Raw genomic sequence first — 25,509 nt, forward strand, 5'->3', positions numbered from 1 at the left:
GATCGATCGGAAGGTAAGCTAAGAAGCGAGCGATCTAAGAGGTGCTCAATGAAATAGCAAAAATAGGGATCACTGTGATCGACGATATCTCTCGGAATTCCACTTGTTCTGTTCGAGAAGGCGGAAAAAGCCAACTGTTATCCGCATTTAAGATGTACGCTGAGGGGCAGCGTGTACAGGTACAGGGCACAAGAGACACGGCTAACGCGGTGAAAGCAATAAATGGCAAACTTCCGTTGCTGCCGCAAGATACGCCAGTCGCATAATTAAAGCCGCGGAATGACGTCGACAAGCCGTGATAATACGAAATCGGCCCTCGTATTTCGTCGACGAGAAATGGTTGCTGTCAACGAATGCCCGCAAGGAGGAAAGAAAACGGCTGTTTCCTCCGACTGATATCAGATACGAGTCACCGCCTCGACCAACGTCGATTCTATTAACTCGAATCTCCTCCTATAAAAGCTTCGTTTAACAAATCTCCGTCGATACAACATCATGGCGATTTAATTGGATCGTGACGAGCCGACGTTGGTACTTGATAACACGCGCAAGCTGTTTGATCGGATCTCGGACGCACGAACGTGTAGGCTCTATGTTGGCCGGCCATTGCCTTTCGAAGCTCGTAATATTCGTGAATTTCATTTACCGTTATCATTACTAATAGATATATAATGCGATACATGAATAATCTGTCATCGAATCTGTCCAGTTTCAGAAGCTTCAGTCGATCGATTAATCCGTGCGATTAAGAGATTGATCGATCGGAAAAAATCGCCATCGATAAAATTTCAATGCACTCGTTGGAACTTTTTTGGAACTTCGTCCTTTATTTCTTGTTAATTGATAATGAAACTTTGTTGCAAAACGGTGAACGGCTACCGTGTAACTAAAAGCCCGGAAGTTCTATTAAAATAATTAGGTGGCTCATTTAATACCGGATAACCGAAAATGCGGCACACGATTCTGCTGCAGCGTATCCTATGAAACGATATTGTACCGATCCACGTAACGTCGCTAATCTTTTAATGCCGCGGAAGCCAGGCTCGCGCGAACTGTTCGACATGCAGCCATTGAAATTAAAAGGGATCAGGGAAAAATGAAACGGGGCGTTTTGGATGCAGTAGCCGCGCAGACACTGTGCCACGATAACCATTAGAAATTGCAGTTTAACGTTACATTCTGCGGTGATGCCAATAACGCCGCCAGCTCGTCGATATTTCGAATTTGCGGTTCCCTCTCCCTACCGACGTTCCGCTTGGCTTCACGTTATTATTCCCCGAGCATTAGATTAATGCGTTGGCTTCATCTCCGTTGCAGTTTTATATAACCCAAAGTGCCTCCACCGCTAGCAAAACGACTCGCGTGCGTTCTACTTCCTCAAAGATTCGTCCGCGTTTTTTAACGCGATAAATCTTTATCTCTCTCTTACGATAAAATATATCTACGGATATCTACGAAGCGTGTCGTTGTTACGAGTTACGAGATGCGACGCGGTGAATTGAACGCAACTGAAAAATGTTTATCGCGTTCCTTTCGTACGAGCGTAAACGATGACGGGTCTTTCCGTTTGTTCCTACGATACGACAAAATTTCGCGTACTCGTATTCTCTTCGATTCTCGCGTTTTTGAGATATTAGTAAAATGTTTTGCTAGCTTATAAATAATGTTTACTAGTAGTACGTTCGACACGTTCGTTTCCGTATAATTAATAATATAATGATAATAATAATAGTAATAATAATTCGTTTCCGTACGAAAGAACAACGCGTATGAGAAGCAAAATAAATATGAACGCTTTTATGGAAAAAATAGGTCGGTGCTGTTTTTACTTTGAAACAGAGTCCCTATTATCTTTATGATATTTTACAAGCACGTAAATACATTTACCACTTTCCCTTGCATAACGCGTTCCTTCCGCATAAGAGAATAAATTTTCGTTCATTCGCACTGTACGTTTCAATGAATTTGCAATTTCTAACAAACAAAAGAGGTTTTAATTTATCGCGAACCGTGAACTTCTAAATTAATTAAGCTAGGATAAAAATCTGAACATGGTCGGTGTCCTATTTATTTTTACATGTTTGCATGTAAGGTGATACGCTTCACTTTCACACGATTGCACAGTAACTGCACACTATAATGCATATAGATAAAGCTTGATAAAGGGGGCGAGGGATGGAAGACGTACAATACTGGCTCACGAGTTTCCACCCCAGTGATTAATGCGTCCAGAGCAAACACTGTCCCTCGGCTCCTCGAACAGAAGGTCGATGTCACGTTTAAAGTATGCACAAAGTCATCCTTCTTTAATTTCGGTGCTTGCAAACTGGGTTGATCGTTGATCAATGCCTCTCTCGGTAAAACCGATGTTTCATTGTGGCCCCTTTTATCTTACTTATGGACAACAGCCTCTTTATCCCGAAATTCATTCTAATCCTTTCAAAAAAGCTTTTCTTCGTTACGAAATCAAAATAGAAAGTAAAATATGTCCTTTTTTATTCGGTGAAAGTTGCCTTCTCATACCTCGATGCAAACGCGACAAAAACGAAGCTCGCATACAAGAAATAAAATTAATTTGGCGAACGCCGGTTTCGAATAACCCCGTATCACCTACCAGCCAACATTCTATATATTCTATTCGCATTATGTCGCTCATTTTTCTTCCATCCGTATTACTTAGTTATACGAAAACTATATTTAAAATCGATCCGACCCATCCCACGAGTCTTTCCTATAACCGCGGTATGGAAAAGCAGGGAAAAGTTGCCGCGACAAAGCCACCTTTAATAGACTCATGGAATTCGAAGGTAGTGGAATAGTCGCGTGTATATAACGTAGAAGTGTGGCGCTAGAAGGAGAAAGAGAAAATGTATAGGGGATTAAGAAGAGCGGGAGGATAGAAATTGGAAAGTTGGCGGCGAAAAGCGAGGAAAGCAAAGCGATACCGCGTCCGCGAGTTCGTGATTCAGCCCGAGGATCCAATAACTAAACCAATTATCCAGGCTGCCGATGAGAAACTTTTAATCCATAAGTCCAGGCGGACTTCTCGCGTGGAAATTATTCTTTCATAGCGATGTATTTCGTGCTTTTGTGCAAGGAGCACCCGTCTCACCCTTGATCGTCTACGGTCTACAATCTCCTCCTATCTGCACCGTTCCATTCTCGTTGCCGCGCTTTTTACGACCATGTATCGCCTATTTCAGCTGAATCGTCGTGCTTGTTCCCAGTGAAAATATGGTTTTCCGGTGCCGACGTGCCCGCGCGGGTGTAATTAATTTCGGCCACGATGAAAATTAGATAAGGGACGACAGGGTTCGGCGGCTGTTGTCTTTGTTGGGCAAGGATGAAAAGCGAGGTAGAGGTAATAGGATCGCATTCAATGTATTCTCACTAACTTGAATCGATACCACGTTTATAGGTACATGCTGAATCGCTGATAGATACGCGTAACGAAAACCAACCGAACGAACCGTTTTCATTTCTTGTTAAATGTTCCGCGACGCGAAACGAGCAAGGATCGGCGAACGCGAGATTACAAGCAATTACGTTGGTAATTTTAAACGATTAAATTTTAGTTCAGCGAAGAAAGAGATCCGTCCGAAGTGACGGTTAACCAGCTGACCGATCTTTGCTGTTCTAGTAACGCAGAGAAATTTCTAATATTCGATATCCTGCATTTTGGCGTTTGGCAGGCAGCCAGAGTGAACATTTTCTGACTTTTAGATATTTATTTGAAGAGCGAATTTAAGGAAACGTTTTCAAATGGCTAATTACCTTGAATAATATTAGGAACAAAGGTTTATCGCAAGTAATTTGAGGAAAATGTCGCTGGTGGTTTAAGAGGCTGGACGTTAAATGGAGATAATAAAAAACTGTTTCGTTCAATTTATCCAAAATTCGTTGAGATCGATCCTAACATCCTAAAATCGAGTTCTTTAATTTGATAGCTCGTTGATAGCGAGAACGATTTTCTTGCTTTATTCCTCGCCGCTGGTTTTCAAACGGGGATCGTGTCGATTAAATTCCTACCAGCTATATTTAATTTACGGCGAGACTATTTGCGTTGTGTACGAAATACCAATCGAGTTTGTTGATAGCACGAGACAAAAACGAATCGGAACAATTGTGTTCGCGATAGAGTTACAATGGACGGAAATTTCGTAGTTCGACCATATTATTGATAGAAAGTTTAGAACACTGTATTTCCCTTGCCTCGTCCGGGTCAACAATCGTTAAACTCCATTGAATTCCATGATCTGATTGGAGTCAATTGAATCCGATACAATTGAAGTAACAAAGATCTATCGCGCACTGTGTTTATATAAACAAATTAAGTGCATACATAACGGTTATGATTCGTGGCGTAGAAACGAATATTTCGCTCGGAGGGAAAATATGATTTTTCGTCATTTCTTTCTCCTTAACTCGATGTATCTATATACGTATATACAGGGTGTCCAGTAATTAATCGACTATACAAATTGACGATAAGTAGCGATTCTGCAAGCCGAAAATTTATAGTGACGTTTTTTCATACGACGCTTCGTTTCCGAGAAAATCAAGTTTGAAAATTTGTCGAGTATAGTTGGACTTGGCCAAGTGCCAACTAGGTACGAGTAAACAAGCAGCAGGATATTCTACATGCGAAAATAAGACGAAAATGTAAAATGAAATTTTTCTAAGCCTTTAAGGCCTCATCTGCGAGAAAATAAAGTTTGAACGTGCCTAGTCAAGGGCTGGTCTAGCGCACGCGCATGACACCCTTTCAAATTTATTTCCTTCGAAGGCTAACCGTCTTATGAACAAATTTTATTCCACGTTTTTCATTCATTCCTAGACGCAGTTTAACCTCCTATCGATTATTTACTGTTCAGTTTTAAATTAGACAACTTTAGGTATAGTTTCGACCAATCGCGGAGACGTAATCGCGAGGAGAGACGTCAACGGAAGTCGTAAATTCCCGTTACGATTATAAAAATCGACACCACGAATTGATCGATCCCCTGATTTCCGTTGAGATAATAGGGATAATTCAGTTTGTATAACACTGTGATTCACAGAATTATAAGTTATATATTTCCAACACTTAGATTAAACTGTTGAGTAGAGATAAATAGATAACAACTTATCGCACGAAGATAAGATAGATATGTACGTTAGAGCAGGGCTCTTATAATTGGATTTAGTGTATCAGTGGACGTAGCACTATAATATATTTAGTAGAGGAGATGTATGTTCGACAATACCGAGAATCGACTAAAATAGTTGACTTGACTCTCCCGATGTCGGAGGAGCAGTAAGTTGACTTTTCCAACGGCGTAGAAGAAGTGAAGTTGAGTGACGATGCTGTGTCGGAGGAAAGCTAGTGATGGGTGTGTCTAGCGCACGGGACCGTCGGATTTGTTGGTGACGATTTTGGCTAAGAGAGTGAGGGAAATAGACTTCGTTGTTAATTGGTTAAACGAATGTTGGTGGACTAAGAAGGGTCTTAGCTGCCCTCGATAGAGAGTTGTTATTAGGAAGCATCGTACGTGGAAAACCCAACTTTCCCTTGGCAAGCCAAGACAGTGAGTGGTAGACAGTAGTCTTTGGAAACTGATTTAGAAAAAGACATTTGTTGGGTCTGAAGGACCTTAGCAAGTAGGTCCTTAAGGCTATTGAGGGTACGCCGTAAGGATGAGCGGACATCTGGTGTCCGTCTGGCCCGCAGTGTATGACCTGGGCCAGGTAGAGAGTCGCCCGACGTAACACTAGGTATATTTGTCATATTTTCAACGTATCCTTTCACGTAGAATCGTCTCTCACCACCGATCGTTCCACCCGTTATCGAACACCCTGTATATTTAAGCTTACACAACGTACATGTACGATAATTAAATTTCTTGGTTTAATGTAAAACAACAGCGTTTAATCTTATATGCATAATCTAGAATTCGAAAACATTTGTCGTAGCGATTAAGGGTTAAATAGCTAACGTACGTGCAAGTAAGTACATTTACGCGGAGAACCTTTTCCGTCAAGCAGGCTTTGGTCCGCCCTGAGTGAGACTTCCGGTTGTTAATTTATAATGCGAAATTTCCAGCAATTAGCCGTACCTGAGTAGCGTACATTCACGTCGCAGGAGCTTTGACCCATGTGCAGAGATCGTTGGTTTTACGAGTAAGATTATAACGCGGTAACTGCTATCGAACAAGCGACAACGAGACCATAATTAGTTATTAAGGTTCGTTCGTTGCCCCGTCCTCGGATTCTAAACCTAATAGCATAACTACTTTCGATATGCGATAAAGATAGGAAATGTCTGTGTCTGCTTTATGAACTTTGACAGTTATAAAGCTAACTCGACCGCTTTGAACGTTAGGTTTCTTTAGCGGTTTTCCACGCGATTCCTTCGTACCACGTAAAATAAAGGGAACGAAAGTGCTAACTAAGTCCACGGAATAACCAAATGAACGAGTTAAGAACGACTGAAATTGCAGAAAACGGTGCAGCAGGGAAACACGATATTTCACGTGCCACGGTCTTCGAGGAGTTTAACGTTCGCGCTAATTAATCTCCGGCTTCCAGGAATATGTGTGTTGTTTCGATTATTTGATAATCGAAAAGATATCGCCCTTTCCAGGAAAAACTCGAATCGATGCGCACAAATGCACCGCTGTATTTCAATTTCTTTAGAAAATCGTCGATCGTATCTTCGTTCGTTCGTATCATCGAAATTATCTATTCGATCTTCAAGTACAATGACATAGGTGTACATACGTACGTGGAAACGATATTCATAGATATCGTTGAGAAATCCATTGAGTAAGTACGTAAAAATCTTGTTAGACCGCGCGGAGCAACTTTAATAGACGTAATAACGTAAACGGTATTTTCGAAGGAACAGCCTGCCCTCGCCTTCGTAAAGATGTTTCTTTAACCCCAATATATACGACGTTATACACGCCGATTCGAGAAAATAATACAACTATAAGACAAGCATCATCTTTTACATCCACCTCGCGATATTTTCCTTGAAATAAAACAGGTCGTCTCCGATGGGAATAGTTTCGAGACATACTTGCCGTGCTTCTATTCCTTATGTTTACGAGTACTAACGGATCCCAAAGTTCGCTAGTATATTTCACAAGTTGCACGCATGCGAGGAAATATATCGAAAATCGAAAACCATATAGAATCGGATACGATGGAACGAACGCTTTATGTTTAGTTCACTTTGAAAAGAGTCGCGGATCGTATTTACCTGGAAACGAAAAAGTTACTCGATGCTTACACAGTGCCTATGTGCTTACGCATCTTTCAGCGTACGTCAGAAACCTGTGTTTTGGAAATAATGGTTAGGCAAATTCCTCTGTTCGTGAATAAATTTGTGGCGACGCACGATCGATCGATTTTACCACTATATTACGTATAATTTACGACTAATAGATCGAAGGATTGTGAACAGAATTTTCTCAAATATCTGCCTAATTATTAGATTCGGGACAAATGTTTTTTGTGAAAAATCGCAATTTCAGATTTTAACGCGGCTAGACAGATACCTGTGTCGGTTGAATATTTACGATCTTCTCGATGTTTTCGCGTAAAAGTAGGCTACATAAAAGGACTGTTTTGAGATTATCTTTTGTTCTTTTTCTTGTTAGCGGGTATTGATATGTACAATGTGTAATATATATGTAATTTATAGTGGAAGATCGATATATATAGAAGATGGAATAATGAGGAAATAAGCAAAGGTAATGGATAATGCCGTAAAGGAATGTTAGTAAAAGGAAGTTAGTCAAAAAGAAGGAAATTTAAAAAAAATTAGCTGACCCAGTTCGGGTGGAATTTTGCTTCTGTTGTAGCTCATAAATCTAAAAGCTTTCCACTTAAGAAAAGAATGCGCAGTTGCTAGAAGTAGACGTTGCTTTAAAACGTGCGTGCTAAGCGCTACAAAACATAAATAATGTTGCATAATAATTTTATACTCCATAAATTCATCTATTACGTTACACTTTTTATCCGGTACTTTTTAATACTAAATATACAGATATTAACGATCTCGCAAAAGAGTTTGAGTACTAATTGTCTTTAGTTTAATGATTTCTTTTGTATATTATTCGATATCTGTCCATTCGCGTAGGAAACGTGTAATAACACGAAGAAACGTTTTATCGCTACTGAATTAATTAATAACGAGTACGTTAGATGAAATTACGCGAATTATTTGGAGAAATGAAATTTTCAGCCTGGCAATTCGCCCGTTTCCCTGGACGTGTCTATTTCCTTAGTAACGAGGAGAACGCGATAAAAAATTAGTGTGGGCTACGAACTTTGCCGGCTATTCCCCCGAGTTCCGCTACGTGAACTTCTATAAACTTAGTCATAGGCATCTGCAAATATACAGCACGGGTTATGTATTTTAAATTCGATTTCTTCTATCGTCGTTAGAAATCTTTCAACGTCTCTTTTATTTCATGGAACCTCGCGCGAAATACGTACATACGCACCAGCCAGGATACGCGTATAATAATATTTAGCGTGTTTATAGTAACTTCTACGCGATATTGGATTTTGCGTTCAGCGATCCAATCGCTCGAGCGAAAGATTCCAAAGTTACTTGAAGCGGGACAAAATATTTCAACTGGTACATAGATGCGTAGCGACATACAGACGCGTCAGAGGCAAGTCGTTCGTGGAAAATAGCAAGCTTGCAGTCATATAGAATTACCAGGGAGCTTGGTTCTTCTCGCGAGAGAAACCAGGGATCGTTATTCTCACGGATTCAAGCACAAACATGGGCATTGCTTATGCACGTGCACGTGACGTATATACAGGTCGTGTCATCTCAATTTCGTCAGGGAATTATCTTTGAAATTGCTGATCCTGCAAACGCGTGTTTGCAATTTCCCTCAATTTGTCACGTGTTAGACGTTATTGAATTCTTATCAACAATTTACCAACTGTAATTCTGGATTAAAGACGCAACGTCGTTTAGACCAAACAATTATAAAAATGATGAAAACCTTATATCGAATAAAAATAAGAGGAAGATAATCGTTCGGGAGAATTATAGGAAGCATTTTTCTTTGGCCACCGGAGAGATTAAAATGGGACAGCCAGTACGTACTCGAAGCCCAGTAGCAGTCTAGTAGAAAGGATACAGGTACCTGTACAGTAGACAGCATACGTAGTCTACCTTTGGGTTAACGTTTCCCACTCCACGCAATGAACTTGGCTACGTATCTCGTCCGGGTTTTCCTCTTTCCTGAACCTTCATCCTTCCTCTTTTCGAGATGAATACTCGCCGCCGAGCTGGCTTTGCCTCATTCACGACGTGCCACGGTTACATTGTATTAGCAGCCGCCTATTCGCCGACCCGGATACCCACCTACTAATGTCTCGTAAAAAACCAGCAATAATTCTCACTGGTTGCCGGTGCACGCCCTCTTCTCATCCGTTTCGCTACGACTTGCTGCAAATCAGATTCCGTTTTAATGGGATTATGCGACGTCTCCCGCGTACTGCTCCGCAAGTACTCGCTGTATGATCAGAATTTTCATGAAAACCGACCGTTGGCGAACGAATCAGGCCGTCCATTAAATCGCTTTCCCCGCTGTTTTTACGTAATTTAAACCGGTCTCAGAGAATTTGTTCAAACGGCTCTAGCTACTTTCTCGGATATTGGAACAGAGCTTGCTACTGGTATGGTGTAAAGAAGGCTCTTATCTTCGAATAATTTGTCGCGGAAGCGCACTGAAATGTCTATAGTATGAAACATATGACGTAGTCGAAGCGTAGATAGCGTATATAAACAGTAATTAACAGATTCATCGGTCCGTGTTGTAGCTTGAATTTGAATCGATGTTTTTGATTTCTATCCTTTGTATTTTGCATTGATGTATAATATATTTTCATGTTTTCGTTAAATAATTTACTTGTACACAGATAATGGGAAAATAGACGTCTAATATCTAAGGAGAATGAAGAGAACGTATGGTACAAAATTATGTGCCTCAGAATACCTGGAAACGCATTACAGATAGAAAAGTAGGACACTCGCGGAAGCATAAAAATATTTTAAGGAAGGGTACCCGTTCTGCGGATAAAATGCTGAAAATTCATATTTTTATATGAGCTTTCGCGTTAAAACAAAAGGCATGAGAATGAATTTTGTAGTCAATTTTTTTTTTTTACAATTTTAAAAACAATTTTTTCCTCGAAAATAAGGATTCCCAGATTCTATATCTGCATCTGTTCTTGCCAGAAAATATAGTAAATTTTACTTAAAAAATTTTAATCGAACGCAATCGAGAAGGAAAAATATTGATACGAGCGAGACTTTTAATTCTCGCTACATTTGCTACATTGTAGTAACTTGACAATTTTGTAGTAGTAATTTTTGTAGTTGTTCCTCATACGGTGAATTTGTGTCTTTCGTAGGTTAAGGATTCGGCCAAGGATTTCCTTTTCTTTTAGTTAAAAAGTTCTCATAGTTTTCGATCACTCGTGCGCTTCTACTTCTTAATTGTTACGTATTTTTTGTATATTTTTAATGTGCATAAACGTGTGAGGTATAACTAATACGTAAGCCTTTTTTAATAAAATAAAATAAAGAACTTTTTTCCATGGTATTTTGAATAAACGATCCATTCTTTTGTAAAAATATTTTTCCGAATTGCAGAAACAATTTTGCTACGAAATAAAGCCCCGAGTCGTTTATTTCAGCGAAAAAAAAAATTATGTAAAAATGCGAATTTTCAACATTTTATCTGGAAAATAACTGGTAGCTGATTTTTGCACGAGTGTCGTCATAAAATATTGAATGAATATTAAAAAAAGCTTAAAGCCTTTGGACATTCGATGAAATGAAAAAGGCCAAAGGAAAGTAGGATTAGAATAGCAAATGAGAGAGTGCTTTTGCGACGTTAACTTAATTTGAAGGGGAAAAGTCCGTGTGCTGTAACATCAACACACGCAGAATGCTCCAAAAATAATTGTAAAAGATACAGGCACAGATACAAAAGTCTCGTTCATAATGATTTTTCATAAAAAGCAGAGCCGTAAAATTGTAAAATGCGTCGTGTATACGTATACAGGGTGCAGTCGAATAACATGTCAAGGAGCTGCAAGATGATCCCTTGTGAAAAAAAAAAGAATAAAAAATATAGAATAACATTTTTTCATAAGGCGCTTTGCTTCCGTGAAAGGCAAATTTGAAAATTTTTCACTTTGTAGTATTGTATTATTACGTAAAGCTTTAAACGAAAAATTTTTACTCTACATCTGTTTCTTATTTTCTCACAAGGAATCTCTCTGCCGCTTGACATGTTATTCGGCCGCATGCCGTATGCACGTACGTGGAACAAGAATTTCGAGAAGGAGTAGGAGAGATGAGCAATAAATACCATCTTCTAAGCTTAATTAAAATAGCGTCTAATGAAAAGAACGTTAGAATAAAGGAGCAGATGAAGCGAGTAGGTAGTCCAGGCCAGGAGTTGAAGGTGACCATGGTGCAAAGTAGAAATTGCTAGTTTCAGTGGTGAAAGATACCGCGATCGAATGCATATATCACACAGATTACATATGAACGTAACTCGAAATTAATATGAGTAGATAGGACATCCCGATAAATTATTCTCGTGTCTGCATTATTCAAATGCATCCTCATCCCGATTGGAAATTTATTCATTAGTGACACAGGAAACCTTACGCATCATTCCTCTCTGATACCCGCTTGCCGAATTAAATTCTAATCAAGCAAGTTGCAACGCTAACATGAAATTCATTCACAGCCATTGTCGAATTAAATACCGAAGAATATCCATGTAACGATGAGAGGGAATGGAAAATGGAAGGCAAGGAAAAGCGTGGTTGCAAATCTTTCTACTTTCCTCAGAATGATTCGTCCATGATTTTGTATAAAAGCTACGTATCAACGAAAGCGGTTTGGAAATTTGGCGAGACTGTAGCCAATTATGAACGAGATATGCACATGATCGCCAAAACATTGGTGCCTTCATCAGTCACGAACAAACATTGGCGGCAGCTGATTTGCTAATTGCTTCCATACATCTGAGGCTGGCTTTCGGAATCTGGGCACAGTCATACAGAACCGCTAATGTGGCCACAAATAGCCTAGATAAATTGACAATTCCGTGATTAATCAAATATGATTGGATCTTATGGGAAACTCGATTAGAACCGCAGATCGGCTTCTCGTCTCGGCCGATTATTGCAAATATCTATCGTGTTAAACAAACCACGTCTTCGTGCAAAGTGACGTTCGTTTCTTTACGATAGGGCGATGCTCGTTTAACGTGTAAGACACCTACTTCTTCGTTCGTATATACAGTCTTGATTACGTAGCGAATAAAATAATTTATTCACCTGTAGAGAGTTATAGTTTTTGTAATAACGAACATTGATCGTAATTTTCACGAAAATTGCAATTACGCGTGAGAGGGTAATAGAAATGAAAGCGATCGATCGAGACAAAACGAGTAAGATATCAAGACATGGAGTATCAAAAGAGATACAAGGAGGAGGTAGCTATACGCCCAAACGTTACTTGCAAGACCTGTAATATCGCGTGTTTTATACGTACACTAACGTTTTCGCCAGAGAGTATAATATTTTTCTGCCTTTTTCGAAATACAAAACTCGCTGTACATACACGCTTGCTCCTATTTCTTAAGTTCGCACTCTGGTACATCTTCTACTTTGCCAAGGAAAACTCTCGGCTTGGCTCAAACAGCGCGATCGTTGAAATACAGCAACGATCACTTCCGCTCGAGTACCTTGGCTAATACACCGCAAATTGAAATCACAGTCGATTTCTTCTTCAACGCGTCTCCCCGTTGCGGCCAATCTACGTCTGGTTAATTTTTCATTGTCAAGGATGTTTTTCCAGCTGCGTGTCTTGCAACGAAGATTTAAAAGGGCCGCTAATGTTACGGGAAAGAAGGTTACGACTGCAGGATAATTAGCCAACGAAAATAAGGAATAAAAAGATCGCCAGATAGGCCAGCTTTTCTCCGATACTTAAGCAAATGTGCCGTGTAACAGGTTCAAGCCGCAACATACCGGTAAGATAAATACTGTATGCTAAAGCGGCAACCCATTATGTCGTGCATAACGACGTTATACTTACACCGCCCTTTATTCGTTTTAAATCTCGTAGCGAAAATTTCGTGAAATAGTTCCTCGCTCTATTCCTCTTTTATTTCGCGTCATTGTTGCATGCACGCTTCACGCGAGACGGTCTTTTAAAACGGTTTCCGAGTTTTAACGCAGTAATTGAATGCTAATTGCCGAGCCACGGGTATTTAGAGGCAATTTTCGAACGAAGTTCATCGAACGTATTGATTTTGACTAGGAAAGTGGGCGAGCTAACGTGTAAAAGACCATGTTACGCACGTAAATTGCGATTATTTAATTTCTGTCGACGAATATGCCGAAGATGAAATATTTTCGTATTGACGACAGGTAGCTCTTTGTACGCGTAACAAGGTCTCTACTGAAATATCTAATTTTAGTTGCAGGACGTGTAACAAATCGAGGTTCTATCAATCGCAGGATTATCGTTAAACGTTAAAAATGCTGCTGGGCAAATAGGAAAGCTCCGAGAGGTTTTACTTTAATGGTTCATTACGATTATAAAAGGAAAGATATTAAAGTAACGAAGGCATTAAGCTAATGCAAATTGATTAAGAAAACTTCTTCGCTATCTCTAGATAGTATGTAGGAGATAGTAGGAGGAACGATAGATCTCGTAAAGAATATCTTAAGAAGCAACATGATACAGAGTAAACTTTAAAATTTCTAATAAAAGTAGAGCTTAAGAATTTTAAATCGAATTGTCAGAGGAGAACAGTTTTAAAGTTCTCGAATGGCAGAGCAAACTTTCACAATTTTCAAAATAACGAGACTGCTGAAGTTAAAAAGAAACAAATACAACTTTTGTTATATCAAGATGGGATTTTCTATGAGCGTTTGCTGCTCTTATGGCTATAACATATTTATTTGCTGCATTATCGTTGATCAAACACACAGATGTTTCCTGTTCACAAAGCACAATAAATCCTCTAGATCAGCCGGAATATAATTTTAAAGTTGAAAAGCAGTAACAACAGGTGTCTGGAAAATGTTTCCTCCATCTAATCTCAGGATTTATCGCGAATATTTTCTTCAACGATGACGGTGTAGCGACGCTTTCTACTATGCCACTACGACGCGTAGACGTTTTCTCACAAGCGATAACTCCTACTAGCTATCTGTTCTCCAACATAAATACAACTTCCGATATGACCTCTCCTATTCCGGTGTCTGAGGCACGGGTTTACCAGATAGCCTTACCGCCGAGGCTCCTCCCTTTTTCCATTTTTCTCTAACCCTTCATGTTCCCAATCTCCATAACAGTACTACCAGCAGCTACAGGTTTGAGGCATCGCTATGTTCTTACGTGTTACATGAATATACTCGTATTAACGATATATAATATGTCGCAACGTTACAATTGTATAATAGAATGAACACGCGTGTCACTCTTGGCTAGATTAGCAGTCAGCTTCGGCAATATAGAGTTTCGAGATACGAGATAAATGATACTACGTGCATGTGTATGTTCATATACAGCCATAGCTTGATTGTGATATTGGTACTGCATCGAACGTTCGTTATAAAGGTGGTGCAATCTACCGATGGGCGCAATTGTTTCACCGCTTATGACTATACGACAGAGAAAATTGTTAACAACGATTTATCCGCGTCGAATGACCGATACGAAATGAAGAAAGGCACTGCCAAGGGCTACTGTTCACGCAATAAAATTTCTCAACAAGACCCATTTTCTTAAATGGAACCGTTTTCGTAGCGCGACACAAATATCAATATTGTTCGAATCAATAAAGAAATACGCGTATAATACCAAATTTACAGCAGCGATGGTAATAATAATCGAAACATGTTCGAATTAAGGAGTCCTCATAATGCGACGCCTGAGGAAAACCTATTTTTTTTTTTTTTTTTTTGGAAATTTAACAAAAAATACTTGTTTATTCTATCGTCATTTTATAACACAATATTTTTTCAGTAAGTAAAAATGTAAGTAAACATTCGTTGCGAAACTGCACCATCGTATAGGGAGAACGCCTTGAAAAATATCCTTCCGGGTGGCACACTCGATATCAGAAACAAAAAACGATTATCGTGTGAGCTACATATTTAGAATAAGAAACAAATATTGAGATTTCGATATGTATATTTATCTATACATATAAAATCGAATGTCCTGGCTCATCGATGCACAGTCTAAACTCCTAAGCCTAGGAACATGAAATTCGGGAAATATATTCCTTCCATGATGCAAGCACCCACTAAGAAGGGATTTTTTGAAATTCATCCCCTAAAGAGATGAAAAGGGGTAAAATGTGTTTTTACGGATTCTTCGATATCTCTTTGACCGGATGAGATTCCGATTTGGGTTTAGCTTAGAAACGTTAGCCGTACAAATGCATAGAAACATAATTCAGGATTTTGCCCTGCTCAATCCCTGAAGGGTTGAATTTAGATTCGGACGTGAATTATAGAACCGTCCCTTTGGAGTTACAACGCTCCTTTTTGACGCATAGGTGTCTTTTAAAAATCTGTACGAGTTTTTCAGCGGTTTTGAAAAATTTCATCCCTAAAGGGGTAAAAAGGAAGTAACAGAGAAACGGGGTATCTTTTGCTCGGTAGAGTACATTTCTCCCCTAATATTTTTTTGAAAGCTAATCCATATCGTTATAAAAGTGAAGCCAAGAAACTAAAAAACATTAAATGGATAGGTAAAATAGAAGAAAGAAGAAAAAAGTATGCGTTAATGAAAATACGGAAGATCCAGTGAAATCATTCAGGCAGAATAATTGGACAGAAAGTGATGAAACAGGGATAGAGAGCGTATTAGATCCTAGAGAAGTAACAGCAGGAATTGAAGGAGGAACGTAATCAAATAGAGACACGGTGTTTTAAACGAGGCGTGGAAACAACGCAAGTGTTCAAGCCGCGGCTGTTGAGAAATTTAATTAAATATTTACTTGGCTGGTCAGATCTCGACGGAACGCTTGCATACTTTATTCACTCTGCAGATTCAATTTCGTCTTTCGCCGGAAAATTAAAAACGAACGCTACGAAACTCTCGACAGTTTTATTTGCGAGAAAGGCTCGAAACGTTATTTGCTTGATGGTACGTGAGATCCGACCGAGTGTCAAGAATGGTTTCCTTCTCTCTCCCTTCCATCTCTCCTCGTTTTTTTTTCTTTTTTTCCGTTTTTCCTTCGTTCACATTTTCGAATTTCGAACGATACGGTTTACGTTGAAACACGAGGCAAGTCGACGGGCTTTTAAACTTCATCTTAAACTTGTTAATTACCGTGTCCCAGGTATCGATTTTCGCTCGAAATTCGATAGAACCGTACGCTAAGACTTTTTACAACTGCCTCGAGCCACGAAAGAACTCTTTAATTAAAAATACTTTTACCGTCGAACCAGAAACGAAAAGAAAATATTCCAAACTTGTCTTTTTGTTTTCTTTACCTTCTCTCTCGTGATCGTTCCTACGATCGCGTTTGCTCGAAAATTAGCCTCGATCTCGTGAACTCGCAATTTCCTTTCGTTGGAACACTTTCCGTCCACGAAACATGCAATAATCCACAATCGAAGTGTTTAATACGACGTAGCAAGGAACAAGTCTATAAATCACATCGGAAAAATTATAAAATAATTCGATGATACGGTAACTGCGCTTACTATGAAACGCTGCAACATCGCGGCAAGTAACTAACGAAATCAATAATGTAAAATATTAGAAAGCGAAAAATTCAAATAAATTCTTAATAATATTAAGAGCAGAAGACAAGCATATTGGTATTTGAGGTTTGCTTATTTTTGATCGTTGAAAGGAAATGTACCGTTAAATTTTTTTTTTTTTTTTTTTTTAGTATAATTATTATTTTTTCGATGAAATACGCGTGTGTCCGATATGGAACAGGTTGAGTGTACTTAACACGCAACATATCAATGGCGCTGCTACTGACTATAATGATACAGAATTGCATTTATTTTTATATTACAATAGCGAAAACTGGGTCCAATGCGTTCGCTGTTTTCATTGGAATCACAAAGGATATGCTTTAGATACGTGATTCACGTATTCATGATACAAGAATATGTATAACGTATACATGATACAAGATAAAACAAGATACAACATGATACAAGATAAAAAGAAAGGATGATATTTGTTTGCATGTCCCTTTTATTCAAATATAATTTTTATAATAAAAATACAGTTTTTTGAGGCTCCTTGCAAATTTCCTAGGTGTTCTATACTAGGCACCATTTTTTTAAGTCGCTGCATTTGATCTTTTTTTACGTCTTTTACTATGATTTTAAGCGTCTTAAACTTTTGCATAATTAACTACTAACGTACGAGTATCTATTAATGTCGTCGTGTTTTAACGCTAATTTCATTGAAGGAAAAACATGTTTCCTCTTTTGGGGAGCGTTCAAGGTGATTATTCAGATGTTAGATATTAAATGCAGTTACTATAAGCATACATGTATAGAGTTTACAGTACATTTACTATAAACGCGATCGTATCTGTGACTAGAAAAATTACTCGAACGTACAACATTGCATTTGAGAAAGTTATTGGCCCGGAATATTGTCGAAGAATCTGTTCGCAAGAAGTAAAATAATAATTATGTATAATGTATTATGCATGCCGTTGCAATTTATAAATCTAAAGCGGAATTAATATTTATGGAATCACGCGAATGATTCCGCGCCGTAATATCATTGATTGCCTTGTTACAAGAATTAAGCGCGTATAAATTAACGTGTCCGTAGTACATGTGTTCGTTTTACGAACATAGGATTAATCATCCATTGAGGATGACATAAATTATTCAACGGCGTGTATTACTTATATGACAAAATTCGACGCTTCTGAAACTAATTGCAAGTGCGACCTATACGTTAAGTACAATTTTACTGATAATACTTGTCCATATATTGAGTATCACTCGCGGTGACATAAATGCGACCATACTATGAATGATAAACATTAGCATTAATATGCGTAGTAATAATTTCGCCGTAAAGCTAATATTGATTCATACCACGCCGCAACTATTCACTATAAAATGCAACTGTCGGTTAGTTCCAGCAAACTTGACGCAAGTCGGGCCATGATTTATATAACGTGTAATTCAAATGCTTACGCGGCAAAATTCCCTACCTGTAATTATAACGGAACTCGAATAATTAATTCTTGAGACAATAAAAAAAGAAATATGAGAGTTAAATGTACATTTGCTCAAAATTTGATTCGTTTATTTCGTCGATATGTAGCTTTATATCGAAATTACATAGACCATCTGAATTCATTCTTCGCGTATAATTACAATTCGTGATTCTAATCGGAACAACTTGTTTCGCGGTTGAACGTTAATGTCGCAACTGTGAGGTAGGTATTATAGCATTACAAGTATTTACCAAGCTTCAATTCAAGAAACTTCTTGGTTAAACGGTTTACCTGTAATCCAGCATCTCTTGGCTACAAAATTACATTTTGATTGAAACGCTTTACGCTGAAAAGAAATTTCACCTTCGCCTTTCTTGCTCCCTTGCTCCGTTTCAGCGTATAATTATCTTCGCTTTCAAGCCAACACCAACTTCTTCCATTCGCTAAAATAATTCACGCTTCGCAACCGAACGTTATTTTCATTCGTTACGTCGAACAAATATAAATGCCAACGACACGAATGTAGCGTTTGTGAGATTTATAAAGTGGTAAAAGTTAAACGTTGAATCGTTAAATCATAACGCTATACGCACCAATTGTATAATCACAAGTTTTGAACATAATCTACCTAAAATGGAACACCATCGGCCGCGTCGATCATTCTTCTTTATGAAGTTTTTCTGTTTCTAGTTGGAGAAAGTTGTGTGCCCGTTCTCGACAGTTCTGGTTAGATTGCTCTTTCGCTGAAAGTATCCTCGACTCGACTTTCGTGACGATTTTTCCAAGAGTCTCGCTGGCGCCCAAGTTTTTCCGATTTCGAATGTTTTTATCATCTGTAAACTCGGGCCAGTGCAAACGCGGCAAGACTCTCTTTACGTCTCCAGATTTGATTGGATTACTGGAACTCAAACCGGGCTACGTGGTAAAGGCACAGGAAAATTGCACTCTTTGAACTTTTCACGTACGATACGTGTCCAAAAGTCCAACCTTTGCCACCACTGATGTAATTCGATACACCTTCATCCGAAAAGTATTTTTTGGCCAAACTAATTTTATCAGAGTACGTTATTTATGTGCCTCGACTTGAATCCACGAAAAAACACAATTTTTTACGACATATCCACCGTTTATTTTTCTCGCAAATATCCTTGTGCGTATAAACGTAACGTATAACGCAAGTTTATGCCAATTTCAATCACGCTGAATCGCCAAACCCGTGCGAAACGTATTCCACTATTTTCGATAATCGATAATCAATTATTCAATGAAAGGAATATCGTAACGAAAGAATATCGTAAACACGTGTGATATCCGCGTTCATTTTCCATTTGGTACGGACGATTTCAGTCTGCACTGGCTATGATGCGCGCAAAATTATGAGAATAGCTGCGTTTGTCCTTAAGTTTGCCAAGTTAAATTAACTCCTTGTAGCCTAATATCGATTGTCGCTGGTTCTAACAGCGAACTGCTGTGGTACGCAACATGGGAGCGAACTCACGTGTGATTTCACTGAAAATTGATGATGCTGTTGAGACTGTGCCACCTGGATGTTAGCATCCATCAAATAAATACTCTTTTCTACGAGAGATCTTTGTCAATCTCTGCTGCGCGATCGACGAACGAAATACGTATCTACTTATCAAAATAAAATATACTTCCAACTGTATGTTACAAATAATTCGTCAAATATCGTCAGACTTATATTCTACGTAAATAGCGAACGTCGCAAGTTGCTAAGTAAAAGTCTCCGTTGTAAATTGGAAAGCGTTTCAGATGTCGCGAGTCTGTCGCAGATCGGCGCCTTTGTTACCAGTATCGCATAATTAATTTCGACCGTGTTCGCGTAGATGCGTGTAATAAGCCAAATCCTCGATGTTAACGACAGTCGTACGTATGGTAAGGATCGTGAGGAGACGGCGTAAATACACTAGAACGAGCATGACACGTAGTATAAGGAAACCGCAACATACGCAGGAATGTGAACTTGGCACCAAAAGGAAACCAAGATTATGCACATCGGTGTAGAAGCATTAAAACGAAGCATAAACCGTGAGCCGACAGTCTGCATACGCCGATACACAGCCAACGTTACGTAAGCTTCGGTTACTTCGCTCAAACCCTCGAAATCCTAAGCACTTTCTCGCGATTTCCAGCCTTGATTAATGCCCGTGGAAGCGCAGTTTGTTCTCTGCCGTTTAGTCCTGCCGCCACCGTGTTCCAACCTTTACTTTACAGAGTTTCCCTTCTCAGCTACGTGCTCTTCTTACGGAGGAACGTTAGCGCTGCCCCATGCTACGCCTCCCTTTCCCAGCAAGGAATTTTCTTCTACGCAATTGGCGCGAGGTGAGCTCGCATCTGTTATTCAACAGCATGCGTGCACAGTGTGCAGTGTACATTCAGGATGTACATTAAGAAGTTTATGCCGAGACTGCTTGGGAATACGCTAGATGGATTACGTAACGTATGCACGTTATTCTAACCAGCACTCCAGCTACTATGTAATACTTCGATCGACCAACTAACGATATCATCGACATAAATTATCGCGTCGTTGCATTTCGATTTATATACCCTATACGCTCTATTATTTCATTTAAATCGATTTTGCATCCATCGAAGTTGCATCCAACTTCTTACTTTACGTGTTTATTATTTACTTAGTTATATCTTACGTGTACGTACGTATACCGTTGAAAGTGCGCCAAACACTTTATGTATAGTAGGTAATTTAATATTATCCGAGTGTCGCTAGGTAACGTAATAGCCACGTAGATCTCTTTCGTATGGCGGATTACTTTACCTGTTAAAATCTTGAACGAGCTTGCTCAAGAACTTGATATTTTCCAGGATAATAGTCCCGTGAGCCGCGAGGCCGTCATAAATCGCAAACGTTTTCAAGAAACTTTCTCGTAGATTTGACAAAGCATTAAGTAACTTTTCCTCTACTCTTCCGATTTCTATATATAGTTCTCTATATAATAAAATTCGACGACGTTTCTGATCGGTTTTCGAACGAGAACGTACGTACGTTCTTTAATATTGTTTCTTCGCGCATCCGTGCAAAATGCATACGTTCATTCGATAACAGAAAGACATTTCGCAAAACATGTATCGCAATTGTCAAAATTGTCTCGTAAATTTCCAGAGGAAAGTCGCAGCCTCGACGCGTGTTGAAAATGTCGTGCTCCTTCGTAAAATACTTGGGACGAGTTGGCAGGATGCAGTGTACTTCTCTGAAATTAAAGCGAGACAAGTGTATTTTGCCGAGTTGTTGTGTTCCTGACGGATTCCATAAACTTTTTCATCCTTTTAAAAAGAGACTTCAAGAGACATCCTACCCGAGAATTTCGAAATTTCCGTAGCCTTTCTAATTTAACGAGATCCTTTGTGCTGAACTGGTGCGCGAAAATGCTTAAAGCCTATGATCTTCCAGTAGCCGCAAATGCGAACAATACCTAAAGCGATTTAAATGAAAGAAAAATACGTATCATCGTATAAAAAATACGTACAATTTGTGATTATTCCTTTACAACAAGAAAGAAAATATTCTCAGACACAATATATATCGTGCTTTTTATTCTAAACCAATGATCGTTCATCTATCACGATAAATCATGAATATTTAGCTGGCCTGTTAAATATTTATGTATATTGAATATTTATAGGTAATATGAATCAAAATAATCAATAATAATACTTCGAAATCCTTCTTTATTATATGTATTTGCTTTGATCGTTCAAGATTCTTGATATCAATCGTTAGATATCGACGTATTTATTTAAAAGCCGTTCTATTAAATTTTTATCAAGACTTGGCAATTGCTATTCGTCGAGTACCACAGGGTATCGTACGATATGTTTCGTCTACAGTTACGACAAATGTGAACAGTATACAGATTATTATTGGTGTACTTAATAAGAATAGCGAACAGTTGATAATTTAGGATGATAGTTCGAATCTAATTGCTCTTTGAAAACTTTACAACCGAAGCCTGATTGCGGCAATAACTTTTGCCGAATCGAACTACGCTGCTCTCTGATTCTGTTTATTCTGTCAGGGCAAGTTGCAGAAACTAACGCGGTGTCCCTAGACGGAATCGTGCAGTCTCTGCTCTGTCCTCTTTCATCCTTCCAATGCGTTTCTCAGAAAAAGAGGGTAAGTGGACTATTCTTGTCCTCGGAGATTGGTGCTCGACGGAATTCTGTAAGAGGTTGTTTTGCGACAAGACCCATGGCCCTGGCAAATGTCGATCGACGCTTTGGACAAGCCATAGGAACTCTACCTACCTTGGTCCGTGTCCCGTTATTCCGACAATGCAACGTCTACAATCAGACGCGCGTCTAAACGTTGCACTCTCGACACTCGACACGAACGTACGACGAATACAGTCTTGTTACGGTTGAAAACTTTTGCGAATTATTCGTGAGATTTCGCCTATTTACTTAGAATCGAACGAAGAAAACTGTGGGTCGTTCGACGCGGTAATAAATTATTCGACGTTTAACCGTTGTCCCAAAAGTTTTTCTACCTTTTCCGTCCTCCATTGGCTTCGATATTAAATATTAGTAGCGAAGTTACTACCGCGGTGATTCATTAGACGTTCGACTATGTAATCGATATAGAGAAAAATAGGAAAGACAGGATAAGCAACGAAAGACGAGGAATGGTGAACTCTCGAGACAAGCGAGCTTTCGTCAACAAATGAGATTAAATTCGATTCAGTCAACGTCGGGAGTAAAAGCTGACCGTTCTTGTTGCCAATACATTTGCAACGACAGAGACTCGTCGCCGCTCCGCAGCTGTGGCTTGCTACTTTTTTCCGTGGAATGCTGATGGTCGTTTTCACTGAAAAATGAGTGCTTCTTGCAACGCGCGGCCGTTCGTCGAATCGCCCACCGTAAATTAGGCCGAGTCGCCGCGGAACGTTCCGAGAAAAAATATATTCGAGGAAAGGAAAGGCGAAATCGCAGAGGTGTTCGTCGAAGGAACGCCCTCCGGCTCCGGTTACATGCTGCAACGGATATTCGAATTTTCTGCCCGATACTTTGTATAAGCCTTTCCAATTTTCTGATAGTCGCGCCGAAACTGGGTAAATTCGGTATGTGAACTCGATTCTCTTCCGCCATGGATAAATTTCTTTGAAAAGTAGCGTTAAATTCTAGTTCAAATTGATAGAACTTTATAAACATTGACGAACGCGTTCCATCATCAAAGAAAATATAAATGTAAAAATTTATATTGCGATATGTTTCTTTTATTTGAATTCCCCATATGTTTAATCGTCGATATCGTGTATTCGTATGTTCGCGTATTGACGTTTCGCACGATCGTACATCGAAATTTCATCTATTTACATACTTTTTATAGATGTCGAAATATTTATCAGTAAAAAAATATGCTCGTTGACGGATACGTTGACTAACTTCGATGCGCGCGATCATCAGAAGTTTAAATTAAATTGTCCCGTTGATACGTAATAATTAATGTATTATATCGAATACGCCCTTAATAATATGCAATAATGTTAATAACTCGATTAAAATTATTTGTATTCCATGATTTTCCAGGGTATATCGTGATAATTTTCAGTATCGGCAAACCACCTCTAGAGAGAACATAAATTAGCAAATTAAATTAAGGGGGTGTATAATCGTAGCAATTACACGAATAACGTCAGAAATGTTATTAAATCGCTTTGTACGCTAATGACAATTACGATGTTTACATCGTTTGTATATTTTATACGCCACCTGTGAAGTTTCTAAATATCGTATAGTCCAGGCTACCTTCTTCAAGACGATCTTCGAATGCCATTGAGAAATTTGAAACGACCGTGGCGTAAACTTCAGTTCTTTGTTGGTTAGATGACTAACGAATGGATAACCACTGATAGTATATCTTCTTCGTTTATTCAAATTAGCTCATTTATTTACGTTCCAAATACTTGGTAACTTTTAACGATCCAAACTTGATCGGTCAACTATGCAGGTAGCTTTAAAACAAGTCGGTTCTAAGGATGAAATTAAAACACATCGATCGTCGCTAAAAGCCATTTTATTACCTTAAAAGCAAACATCGTGGAAACGCGAGAAACTTTTAAAATAGTTCCAATATACCTCGATCTTAACCCATCGATGGTTTGAACCCATCGAAGACAAAAACTTACGCGTGGGTAAATAAATTGGTCGGATAATTTTGAAAAATGTGTTTCGTCGTTCTTTGACAGACCGCGAGGTTCGCCCGGCGTAATCCCAACGCGAAGCTGCCACCGTCCAATAACGATACGACTAACCGTGCGTTTACGTTGCTGGTGATGGGGGAAATTTCCTCGACAATACGCAGCCACGTAACTTTCAATCGGAACTCGGAAAATTCGATTCGAAGCAACGCACACGTTCCCATATACATTCGGCAGCGTATTCGATTCCCCCTGGTCGGAGCGCACGATAACAACGCGTTCCTCCAACTATTTGGCCAAAAAGTTGGTCGAAGCATCGTAAAGTGGAACGCAGCCGTTCTCAAATTGATAACGTGCACGTGCACGTTGGTACGCGCCTCTCCAGTGTACAGTGTACACTGTATACACCAGGCGGTACTCCTACGAGCCTCTATATTTGTCATCCCCGAACAATTCAGTCGGCTTATCCCCTGGTAGCCGATTTTCTCGGCATTCTGCGCCATCCTGCCGCATTTAGCAGGCAAGAATATACGCGTGACAGAAATGCCATGGCGTTGCCCCGGGCCGTTACTCGTTGCAAGTATAAACCCAAAGACACACATAAATGCGAGGAACACGAAACGGTAGGAGAGAGCCAGACCCGATGAACAGCCAACGGAGTAGATCGAAAACAGAGTCGAGCGCTGTTTAATGAAACTCTTATATAAACTATCGTACGGGTAGAATGCCACGTTGTACCGCGCGCGAGCTTTTCTTCCAGTTATTTATTAGTATTTCTCTTTGTCGTTTAATGCAGCGTCGTCGACGACGCGGTGTACTCGCGCGCGTGTTGAAGAATGAAAATGTGGGAAAAAATGTGTACAGCATCCTTTGTACTCTACCGATTCGTAGCCATTGTTGGAAATTTCGTAGGAAATCGATAACGATATTTGTTTCGATAAACGCGCGCAATTTCATTAAACAACGTTGTACGAAAGCCAACTCGTTACGCTCGAACTAGTTGCTAGTAAAACTAGTAAAATTCCTAGATCGAATCGACAATTTTCATTTCGTTCTTTGTA

The 25,509-nt window shown here is 39.2% G+C and overlaps 1 protein-coding gene across 6 annotated transcripts in view; it reads left to right on the plus strand.

Moving 5' to 3' along the window:
- Positions 1-25,509, plus strand: part of LOC126874026 (basement membrane-specific heparan sulfate proteoglycan core protein-like) — a 276,871-nt gene that overhangs the window by 229,217 nt on the left and 22,145 nt on the right. The window lies entirely within an intron of this gene.

The sequence above is a fragment of the Bombus huntii genome, chromosome 15 (assembly GCF_024542735.1).
Source record: "Bombus huntii isolate Logan2020A chromosome 15, iyBomHunt1.1, whole genome shotgun sequence".
NCBI lineage: Eukaryota > Metazoa > Arthropoda > Insecta > Hymenoptera > Apidae > Bombus > Bombus huntii.